Below are 9,915 nucleotides of genomic sequence, written 5' to 3'. Positions count from 1 at the left end.
TCCTGAACTCAACTCAACAAACAGGTAACGGGGTCAGCATGGTCTACTTTGATGCCAGTTCGCTGTGTGTTATCATACTACCTGACCACAGAATGACATTTAGGCAAATCCAGTCTAGTTCAATGATTATTTAGGACACACTTCCCTTTCAGGAGTCCCAGTTTAGTGTTCCAAAATCCATGGCATTTCCCTTTTGGCTCTATTTAGTTGTTAATCAATTTTTTTTTCTCTTTCTCATTTTGTGGTAGCTTGGTGGTTAAGGTAGTTGACTTGTAATCAGAAGATTGTGGTTTCAAGCACCACTGCTGCCAGGTTGCCACTGATGGGCCCCTGAGCAAGACCCTTAACCTTCAGTTGCTCAAGTTGTACTCAGTCATAATTGTAAGTTGCTTTGGATAGAAGCATCTGCAAATGTTATTTGTGGTTTTTCTACAACAATTACTATACCTATAGCTTCATTTTAGTTGGTTCCATATACTCAAGCCCTGTTTATTTACTATATATGTTTATTAACATTTAATTTACCATATAATGCAGGATTCACTTTCATTTTTATAATCCCTGCATACGTGATTAGGACTCTGACTAACCATAACCTGAGTGAGACTGAATTAATATAAAGCTTTTTTTAAAGTAATTACACTTCAATTATAATTAACATATTTCCCTACATTTAGCATGGTGCCCTGGTTAAAGGTATTTTGACAAATTTAAAACATACATTGCTACTATTTCAATCCACTAACAAAAAACTTGATCATCTTAGGGAGGACAAGATGCAACAATTTCTATCAAATGTTTCCAGATGATGAGAGTGTTTACAGTGAAATGCATCATACCTTGTGCAGTAGAAATATTAGACTTTATTTGAAGATTATGGCAAAACAGAGGCAGATTTCCCATGTTGTTCATATGTGTCACACTACTGTCAGATGAAACATTTGTAATAATGTATATACGAATTATACTGAGGGATGACTATGAACTTGACTTGGCATGAAAAACTAAAAGCACTGTTAATATTTACTGTAAATTATTAAGGTTCATTCACATATAAGAAATCATACATTTATTATAAAACTGAATGTTACTCAGCAATATGAATGATGAGGGTTTAATTTTAGGTGCCAAGTGTTGGGGCAGATAAGTGAGTTACATGTGAATGTGTTGGTCACGTGTGATGAACTTTGAAATCCAGGTTGCACCAGTGCCTGTGAATTTTTAAATAGTATTTTGCCAATATTATTCCAACCTTGAATGTAAATACTACCCTTACATGTTAAAAGTGAATGGATTATGCCAAGTAGTTTACTGCGCTGAGCTTATGGGGAGAGGGGTCAACGTGAAGCCCACAGCTGGCATGAGGTCCAACTGTTCCTCAGACACGCCAGGTGAAACGAAAGTGCTGCAGAAGAGTGGCGAAGAAGAGGAACAGCTCCATCCTGGCCAGACTCTCTCCCAGACACACCCTACGCCCTTAACAGACACACAGACAGACATTTAAAGTACAACATGAAATCTGGAGCACCAGATCAATGACAGAAAATGATTTCAGTGCACCTCCACAGAAGGGCATGAAGGCATCTCTCTTAATGAAGTGTCCCTACTCATCGAGGAAGTGTCCTGGATTAAAAGTGTAAGGGCTCTCCCACTCATTCTCATCCTTCAACACGGATGTCAAAAGAGCAAATACACAGGTTCCCTGGAAAGAATCACAGTTTTAGCTTAAGCAGGAAGCTAGTGACAGCTTTCTCTGGTATGACAACAGTGCAAAATTTAAATTTACGCAGCCATTTTGTCATGTCTTTGTTATATTTATAAACCAGCCAGTTTCAGCTCTCAGTCTCCTACGTACATTTAATAATTTTATCCTATGCATGCTTTTGTTGTATTGCTTTTAGACTCTTCTCAGTTAATCTAACAGCCTGACCTTCTTGATGAAGAAGCCTTGGAAGTTAATATCACAGGTAGTGGTGTGAGGGAGACTCATGGGTACTATGTCTGCCAGTCTCTGTGTCTCATGGATGACTGCATCTGTGTAAGGCAGGTTCTTGTGGTCATCCAGCACTGGCTGGCGGCCTCCAACCACCCTGTCAATCTCCTGTTGTACCTGATCTGGAGCACAACAGAAGATATTGTCTCGTGTTTTTAAGAAGACAAAAGCAATCAACTCTTTCAATATTACAATATAAACAAATACAAGAAGCAACCATGGTAAACCCTCAAACACCATCAAGCACCTCTTTGTCTTCCTCATTGGAGAAATGTCTTGGACACTGGATATTCACATTGCAGTTGGAATTCTTACCTTGTATGTGGGGGTACTTGGCCATTAAGCAGAATGCCCCAGTGGAGCGTTGTGCTGGTTGTCTCAGTACCAGCAGCAAACAGGTTGGAAACAGTTTGAAGGAGATTCTGTGCATGGAACAATGAGTTCTTTTTTCCAGCCTCCTAACCAATAATCAGAAGGGATCAATTAGTCAGCCAACATAAGAGACCACTTTCTTCCATCAGAGTACAACTGAGTAATACCAGGGATCATATAGAGAGATGTTTGAAAACCATCAAACCACTGGCTTTTTCCATACCAAGCCTAATCAGCTGGCCTAACAGTGAACCAATTCAACAAGCATGAAAAGGTTTTCTTAAGAAGTCCCATTTTATTTATATTTTTAAGGAACCAGTTTTGCTGTGCTAAAACCTATAAAGAAGCTTAAAATCATAAGGTTCCATTTATGCTTGCCAACTTAAGCCATTGTTTCATCCATGTTCATTTGTATGGTGGCCAGGAAGACCCAACATGCTGCAACTACATTAAACACATTCATCAAAACACATGTGCTACATTTCAGAAATGCAATGCAAATTCATGAATGTTATACAAATTCCAAAAACATTTTATTCAAAATGACAACATATGCTACATTTCAGAAATGCAGTGCAAATTCAAAAAACACATGCAACTTCAGAAATGCTACAAATCCAGTCACAACACAATGAAAGTGTTGTTTCAGGGGGACACAAAAAGGGGTTATTCAACCAAACAGCCAGTGAAAAGTAATTTATATTTGTGATTTCCAAAGTTTTGTCACTGGTGGTACAGAATGAACAATTGGCCTATTTGTGCTTTGCATTCTTGCACATGTTTGGTTGTAAAGAATGCAGCCTTAAAGAACACTGATAAAACAAAATCCCAACTAACAGAAATATAAACCTGATCCTGCCAGTTAATAACTAGCTAGATGCATTCAGAGTGTGTTACTATTTTAAACTCCAGTTCAGCCTAAAGAGATTCTGTCGAATACAACTAGGTTTCTGTCCATATACCTACTTTTAGAGCGTTATTGATTTCAAACCATATTTTGTATGTATGTAAAAACAACACACTTGAGATTAACTAGTAAGAATAAGACAATTGACAAGATGGTCACTGTAGCAGACCAGTTAAACTATCAAACCTGAACAAAAACATAGTGTATCCTGTAAATTAGTAACACACTCTGAAGGTAGCTAGCTAGCTAGCTAACTAACTACGTATTAAGCCAGAAACATAGTCGCGTTAAATGGGATTTTTTTTTTCATCAGCGTTCTTTAAAGCTGCATTACAACCTAGCAGAATTAAATATGCAAAACTGCTGAGCATGAATAGATCAGTTGTTCATTCTGTATCAACATAATCCATAACAAACGATATAACCATGGTAATCACAAATATAAATATTTTTCATTAGCTACTCGGTCACCACTGGTCTCATAGGAGTCCATTCCCTCTCCGTGTCCTCAGAAACATGTCCGTCGTGTTGTAGCTGTTATTTGCAGGGTTTCTGAAGTTGCATGCGTTTTTTGATTTTGCATCACGTTTCATTTGCAGCACAGTGGGTCTTCACATTCATCGTACATTTGTGTTATTTTTAATTTTATTTTCTGCAATCTGAACAGTGTTACATTTAACTTTCCACTGAATTAAGAGAGTCAATCAAGGACACTCTGCCAATTGTAAACGCAATGTGTATAAATACTGCTATTATCAATGTTTAAACACCAGTTAAAGAGGTGTATACCAAGCTTGAAACAGGTGTTTGACAGTTCATGACTGAACTTGCTTTGGAGCAAGGGAAAGACATTCCTGTCTCCCATGAATATTGCCCCTATCTGTATTGTGAATTGTGTGATTTTTGTGTGCTTGTTTTTGTCCCACACAGAGCATCACGCACACATGGACAATGTTCCAGGCTGCTGGAACTGTCCAAATGCCCCATAATAAGAAGTGATAACGGCCTTTTGAAAGCCAACTTTGATGTTGTCATTCTTGTGACATAGCGAACAGGGAATTCCTTTACACAGTGTGACAATCAGGCTTCCCACACTCATAGAGCTCCTTGTGCAAGTATAGTCAATTAAGCAAAACATGTTAATTTTGTTAGTCTTTCCACTACTGCTTCCACTTACTGTAGTACTAGCAATTAAACTTCACATCTAGTAGTTCTCTAGGTAATGCTGTCAGTTATTAGGGATCCCTGTATGACCTTTATTCTCATTTATCCTGTCTGTTTTTAAAAATGATATTACCTATATGAATCAATACATTAATTCCTTTAGAATTGGTGATTAGTTGCTAAACATCCTATCGATTGTTGATCAAACTCAAAATCTCCCACTGAGATGCAAACGAGAGTTTTCTGTTTCACCATTTGGCAGCCAGATAGTGCTACTGAAGCACTTTGAATTGCCACAGTATATGAAAAGTGCTATATAAATTAACTTAAGTTGCCTATTGATTAAAGGTCAGATTGAGTCGTCTTCTAGTTAGTCCTGTAGATTACTTTTGTTTTCTAAACAAATATTCTCATTTGTTTTATCTGGTTTCTCTCTTTATTCCCTCTATTCTTCAATGTATTATACACTATGCGATTGCTGATTAGTTCAACGTTCCATTAGCTGTCAAGTTTGTGGCTTCACTGGTGGCATTTCTAACCTGTGGTGGATGATCACGAGTTAGACAACTTGCGACTTCCAGTTGAGACTGATTAAAATATTTCCATATGCGATGGTGCCCCATTAATTTACTATAACTATAACAAATTTGATGAGTGCAGAATTATAAATTAGGAGTTCATACCACTACAGAGGTCATATGGATACTCCAAAATATGAGTGGTTGTATATGCACTATGTACAAGATAAAACTTGACACATTAAGCATTTCTGTATACAGCACAAGAAGGACATACCACGTTTTGTTTGCATGCTAGAAAACAGTCAATAAAGCCTCTGCACTCCTGAGGGTTCAGGGTCTCCTGGAGGCTGTGCACAAGCTGCATTATATCCTTCAGAGTTTTTTCACAGTTTGCCATGATAATTTTCCAGTCCTTTAGCCAGAGCCGAAGCCAGGGGAACATATTGTAAAGCTACAAACACACAGATTAACATTTTGTTATGTGCCTCCTACATTTATCCATACATCATCCTATCTTTGTGTCTCTTGCTTATTCAAAAACATAGCAGGGTACCTGTATAGAAGCTGAACCAGTGATCCTGATATTCTCATTGCTTCGGTTTACCATGTTTTGGAACCGAGGATCACTGTATTCAAACCTGCTTCCATATACAATGGCTGAGGTGATATTTGAGGCATTTATACAATAACCAATAACAGGATGTTAAATGTTCCCATATATTACATTTTGGATAAATGGATAATTACATTATGGATAATTTGGATAATTACATTTTTGGCTCAACTACAAAAAATAGTTACTTCTGGTAAGAGTAAAATAGAAAATATATACTTATGTCTCTTACCCTTAAAGTTCTCCACCACTTCCCTCAAATTCCACATCTCTTCTATGATTCTCTCTTCACTCCCTCTCTTGCCCTGCCCAAAGTCCTGCAGGGTGCTAAGGGCAAAGCGCCTCATCTCTTTCCAGTTCTCACCATTAGAAAACAGAATTCCTTGATCATAAACAGAAATCATTAAACCTTTGTTGTTAAACAGCTAAATGTCAGCGAAATGCCATAAATGTAAATGTAAACACAAAATGCAGAATGGTTTTTCATCTTAACTGTGAGACAACTGCATGTTTTTACAATATTTATATAAAACAGGTATTCATGATGAAACACACATTGGGAAACTGCTTATGATCTATTCCAGTGCAAAACCAAATTATAACCATGATTAATAAGGAAAATAACATAAAATAATAATTGTCTTCAGAAAATGGCCTTTTATGAAGAACATTGCTGGCCTGGCTTCCCTCTGGCTGTTTCACAACGGTTTCCCCTTTTCTCCTAATTCTTCTCTTACACTTTAGTCATGCTCTTTCACCATGAATCTTGTTTTATTAATGTTTCCCTTGTTGGTGTCACTCTGGGTGACTTCTCCTTCAGGATATAAACACCTCCCCTGCCCTTCTTTTGGAAAATCTGATCACACCTCCATCTTTATCCTGCCTGCATACAGACAAAACTCAAACAGGAAAAAAGGTTTTCTGATCAGTCTATCAATGGAGTGCAGAGGCCACCTTCACACTTCAGGACTGCTTTGAAACCACAGACTGGTGGATATTTTGTGACACAGCTGGCACTAACATCAATGAATTCTCAGACATATGTGGAATAGACTTTGCATGATCACTGACTACAAAGGAAGTTGGTACTGTGATAGGGGGGTTGACCTCCTCACTTGCAGAGAAGCTAAATGTTCATTATGCTCGGTTTGAGGAAAACATCCCCCTTGCTGCAAAACTCCCAGTAGATCAGGAGAGCTTTGTGTCTGAGGAGGTCAGATCCTTTAAGGCAGTTAACCCACGCAAGGTACCTGGTCCACAATTGGATACTGGACTACCTGATATGCAGACCCAAGGTGGGGAAAGTAGAAAACAGCTTCTCTTCAACACTGACTCTGAGCACAGGGGCTCCACAGGGTTGTGTGCTCAGCCCCCTCCTGTACTCCCCATTTACACATGACTGTGTAGCCAAACACACATCTAACATCATCTTCAAGTTTGCTGATAGCACAACCATCCTAGGCCTCATCACAAGGGGAGACAAGTCAACCTACAGAGACAAGGTTAGTGCTCTATCAAAGTGTTGCTACGACAACATCCTCCAGCTCAATGTCAGTAAAATGAAGGAGATGATTGTGGACTACAGGAAGCTGCATTTGGGTGGTCACTCTCGCCTATACATCAACGTATCCCAAGGGGAAAGAGTCGGTTGAGTTTTTCGGTATACACCTCACAGATGACCTCACCTGGTTCAACCACACCAACACACTGGTGAGATCAGCCCAACAGCACCTCTTCTTTCTGTGAAGGTTCAGGAGGTTTGGCCTGCCGCCTGACATTTTCACCACCTTTTATAGATCTAAAACAGAGAGCAAACCCACAGGTTGCATCACTGTCTGGTACTGCAGCTGCACTGCAAGTGACTGAAGGTCCTCCAGAGAGTAGTGAGGACTGCAGAATCCATCTTAGGCCACAAACCTCCAGCCTTACAGGATAGCCATCAGTCCTGCTGCTTGGGGAAAATGAAAATGATGCAGCTAGACAGTAGCCACCCAGCACACAGCCTGCTCACTGTGTGTCACAGGCATCGCAGTTCCCACGGCGACATATTTACGTGCTTGGTTTGGTTTCTGTCCCTGGTATACTTGGCTCGGTTTTGTCAAGCTCTTGTTTTGGTTTCGTTCTGTTCCACCCCCGAGCCTGTATCCCCAGCTGTAATTATGTTCACCCGTGTCTGGTAATGTTTATCTGGATCTTCATCAGTCTTGGTTATTTAAGCCCTGTTTTGCTTTCCAGTTTGTCGGTTATTTTGGTTTGCCAGTTGTGTTTAGATTTGGTGTTGCTGTTGCTGTCATTGTCTCTGTTACTTCCTAGTTAGTTTCCTGAAGTCTACCTCATTCTGTGCTGATGAACAGTTTCTACCCTCCTATAAGGCTCTTAAACAGGATGTGAAACAGTTAGTCCTTAGTATTAGTTCTTGGCAGCACACCACTACTTGAACATTTCCACATAGTCACTATTAACATACAGGGTGTAGTTTATCTACAGATTACCCTGGGCTAATATATTCAATAGCAGGAGGCTCCTTATTAGGACTCTTCTGAAGTCTAGTCACCATCTATTCTGAAAAAAATCAAAACAAAAAAGTAAATAAATAATGAATGAAAAACAAATAATTTACCTAATTAAAATTTAAATAGTACCATGATCAACTCACACACACATTCCATCATCTAAATTGGCTGAATAAGGTTTTCTGAATCCTTGGCTGAAGTCATAGAATATGGGACTGATGTCTCTTGTCTCCAAATTCTTCTGCATGATTCACCAGTGCTTGTTTGACAGTTTGATATCCTGTCAGGACAACTACTTTCTTTGGACCAAAATACACAGTGAATATGGATCCATATTGTTTTGACATCTGCAAACACAAATTGGATGGATAAAAAGTTTTCTGTTAATACAATGTACTCTATACAATGGGTTGATGGATTTTTTTGAATTTTAAGTAAAGACACTGCCATATTTATTTATTTAGTTAGGGTTTCAGAAGTAATAATCACATTGTTGAACTTGTGACTTTATGAGTCAAGACTGATTTAACATAGTCCTTAAATAATAATTAATTCATTAATTTTCCCTGCTAATCAGAGTGGTGCGGTAACGTGCGGTGGCCCGAGTGCCGTAGGGGGAGCGGCAGGACGCACAGACTCCTCCGACTGGGACGAACATTTATTCACATTTAACATGAAACACTAACGGCACTCACAAGAATCACTCACGACTGATACAAACAAGAAACGATTAACATTAAACACATACGGTGAACACTAATACAGTGAACATTGACTATGTTACAGCACACGTTACAGAATAACCAACCGCTACAGCACGCACTCTCCCTCGACAAAAAAAGTAATTCCTAGCGGGGGGTGCATGAACATCCTCTGCACCTCTGCCTGGATCCCAGGATATTGGGGAGAGGACCGTTGTCTGCGTCTTCTCCGGAGGTAGAGGGGAACAGCCCCAGGAATTTCTTGGGGGGGGCCTCAGGCGGTTGAGCCCGGGCCAGGGAGGACCGAGGGGCACCACAACCACCAGAAAGAGGGCGGTTGGGTGGAGCCAGCGGGATCTCCCAAGACCCTTCTCCTCAGCTGACTCGCCAGCGAAACTGGAAAGGTCTGCCCAAAGCCTCAGAGGCAACCCGCCTCTGGGACGCTCTTAGAGCGGCGGGAAAGAGGAGGACCGTTTAGGGATGTCTGGAACCGGGGCGGACGTGCACCCCCGCGTGTCCGCTGAGGCCTCGGACACGTCAAGGAGCCTGCTGGGACGGCGGGCGCCACGTCACAGCGCCTTGTGTTTGTGTGTTGGTGCTATTGTGTGTTTCTGTTTGCGCCTTTTGTGTTTACAGGCGCAACGTGTGGTGGAGTGTACCGGACTGCCCCGAGAGAGGCAGGGAAGCTGCCTTTCTCTCTCTCCCCGCGAGGTCTCTCTTGCTGGCGGCACCTGGCCCGCCTGGGCGCCGGGCACTGCCATGCTGTGTTTGTGTGTACGTGTACACGGTACCTGGAGGTTCACGTTCATTGGACGGATGCGTCGTGATCCGCGCCCCTTGGGAGGGGGTTCTGTCACGGAACGCTCGCCTCCCGCGATTCACGTGGTTCGACCCGCCATGTGCAGTGGGAGGACTGTCTTGTCTGTAACCACACCTGCACCTCGTATATACACCTGCACCTTAATGTATATAAATGCGTGTTAAAGTGTGCAGGATGTTGGTTATTGTTGGCGTAATGTCTGAATGTAATGTGTTTGTTAGATGTATTCTTGTGTATCGTGTTTGTTTAACTTTAACCATTTCATGTTCCTTGTTTGTGATAAGCGTGCCATTGTGTCGTTTGTTAATAAA

At 40.8% G+C, this 9,915-nt stretch overlaps 1 pseudogene; it reads right to left on the bottom strand.

Annotated features, from left to right (window-relative positions):
• Window positions 1-1,144: 1,144 nt before the first annotated feature.
• Window positions 1,145-9,593, bottom strand: LOC145655530 (cytochrome P450 2K1-like; annotated as a pseudogene).
• Window positions 9,594-9,915: the final 322 nt, after the last annotated feature.

This window comes from Electrophorus electricus, unplaced genomic scaffold (assembly GCF_041902795.1).
Source record: "Electrophorus electricus isolate QZ-2024a unplaced genomic scaffold, ASM4190279v1 Scaffold27, whole genome shotgun sequence".
In the NCBI taxonomy this organism is placed as follows: Eukaryota; Metazoa; Chordata; class Actinopteri; order Gymnotiformes; family Gymnotidae; genus Electrophorus; species Electrophorus electricus.
Note: the sequence above shows the minus strand (reverse complement) of the source record. Positions and strands in the feature narration are given on the sequence as shown.